A 2,500-nucleotide genomic window follows, 5' to 3' on the forward strand; every position below is an offset into this window, starting at 1 on the left:
TTACCCGCATTAAGATTTCAAACTTGTCGTCAAAAAAATGGAAATAGTGAATCAAGATCTAGATGGATCCCTATCTTTATCTCTATCCACGGAGATACCTATCTATATGGATATGTGGAGAGAGATCTATCTATGAATCGATCCTCTATCCGGATAGATATGTCCCTATGAGCGACTACGCCGATCCGATCTTTATATGTTTTGGCCACGTCCGTTTCCGCTCCGAAGAAGAAGGTTTGGATCTTTCAATCTTATGTCGTGAGGGATGTGACCTATGTTAGGTCCATAAGATACCACAGCTTTTAGTGTTCTATGATTCACCTCCGAATAATGAGTAGGCAGTTCGATTCTTTTTCTTTTTCTCTTCATAGTAAACTGATGGGGGGGTGCGGAGCAATAGGTCGAATTACTATATAAAGAAGAGTTGTAAACTATAGGACTTCTTGTTCGGGTAGGAAGATTTCGGTTTTTCTCGTTCCTTCTCTTCGATAAGAATAGGGATTTGAAATGATACAAATTCCTCTTCATTCTGTTGTGCTCAGCGAAAGAACTGCCTAAGCATACTTTTATGGATCCAAACTTCTTTGTTCTTTCTAAGTCTTCTTCTTGCATAGAAGAACGCAACTGTTGCAAAAACCGGTCTTTTAGTAGTAGGCGGCATCCCCTCTTAGTTTTGAGTAGGCGGAACCATTCTGTTTTGGTTCTTCTCCACATTCTTACCGGGTGATCCCGGAATTTGCCTATTATTTTTTCAACTGAGATTTCGATATAGAAGGATCTCCTTATTTCTTCACCGCGGGCTCTCGCGTCATTTTCAAGAAAAGATATTATATCACCGCGGGACACTTTAAAATGAGTAATGCTTACCATTCCATTATTCACACAAACCTTTCGATGACTTATCGGCTGCCTTGCTTGAGGAATAGTTTCACGAAAACGGAGACGAACCGGAATAACGTCCGATCTTGTTTCTGGATTGAGTAGAAAAGGGATATATGAAGTTCGTTCTCTTCCTCTGTGCATCTCTGTGATGGGTAAATCTCCATGAAAAAGGGGCAACTTTCGTGTAGTTTGTGATTGGATGTAACTGTTAATATTTTCTCTCGAATAAATCTTTCTCTTAATAGATCTCTTCTTGTTTCTCAATTTTCGGAGAATGCGGCGTTGTATTATTGTAAGTTCTCTGTTCCAAACATTTCCTGAAAGTAGACGACAAGTTTGAAATCTTAATGCAGGCACGGCGTATCTCGTTGAATCAGTCTTTTTCGTCACATCGGGGCTATGGGAGTCGAACCCAATTCAATTCTTCCGCGACCCCTCCACGAATAACGAGAAAGCAAAACTTTCGCCCGCTCAGCACGTACTTCACCGGGATTTATTCTTACAAAAAGAAAGCATCCACCGACTGACTTACTGAATCTCAAATCTATTTTTTTGTGTTAAGCATATAGCTAGCGTTCCTTCTGAGCCAGGATCAAACTCTTCTTTTGAGAACGAAAGGAGAAGATAACTTCGTATTTTGGTAACTCTCTAGGAGTCATGTGTTTAACCTTGAATGCTATTAATAGATTCTACAGCAATAGTCCCTCGGACTCGGAAAGTAATAACGAAAATGGCTAACCCAATAGCAGATTCCGCGGCTGCCACCGTTGGAACCAATGAAGCAAATGATTGGCCCATCATATCATCCGAAGAAACGGAAAATACCAAAAAGTTCGAATTCACAGCTAATAACATTGATTCTATTGGCATTGACATAATAGGAATATTTCGTCTATTAAGGAGGATTCCCCGAATACCTGAAATAGAGATGATCATAGAAAATGTGAAATATTTGATAGGATCCGTTTCGGGAACGTAGAATGTCAGAGAAATTCAAATGAAAAACGACCTATTATCACCCAACTCACATACCACTTGAATCGGCGAACAACCTCCACCTTCCCACCCTTCTATTTATCTATTTATCGTTAAAGATAATTTTATTTATGAAAGGATAATTTTTACCAAGTCCTTCTTTCTTTTATGAAATTGAATTTCTTCTATAACAACAGGATGCTATTGCTTGCTGGCTACGAATCCCATTTCACGAAATTACTTTCCTTTCTTCTACTCAAAAACAAGCCTAAAACACGGGGTTTGGGTCTTTTTATCACATTGAGATGCCGCCTTAGGAAGAGAAATCCAAAACAAGCAAAAATCCCGGGAAAACGCTAACTTGTCCGATTTGAGATCCCATCTACGAGCGGAAATGGACTTGCAGCCTAAAATCCCGCGAAAATGAAAGTGAAGATGGAAGGCTAGAGGGCGAAGATAGGAAGGCACTTCTACTCAAACGCGGGGATTCGTTTAGTGGGAAGAAGAAGGAAAGGCAATCGAGTACTACCTTCTCTAGGAGCAGGAACTTGAATGGGACTCTTTCTTAGGGCTTGAAAGCTTCAGTGTTCTAGTTACACCAGTTTACTTCACTTCGAGTTGCTCTGTCCCGTATCCCTCTGAA

The sequence above is a fragment of the Apium graveolens genome, chromosome 11 (assembly GCF_009905375.1).
Source record: "Apium graveolens cultivar Ventura chromosome 11, ASM990537v1, whole genome shotgun sequence".
Taxonomy (NCBI): Eukaryota; Viridiplantae; Streptophyta; class Magnoliopsida; order Apiales; family Apiaceae; genus Apium; species Apium graveolens.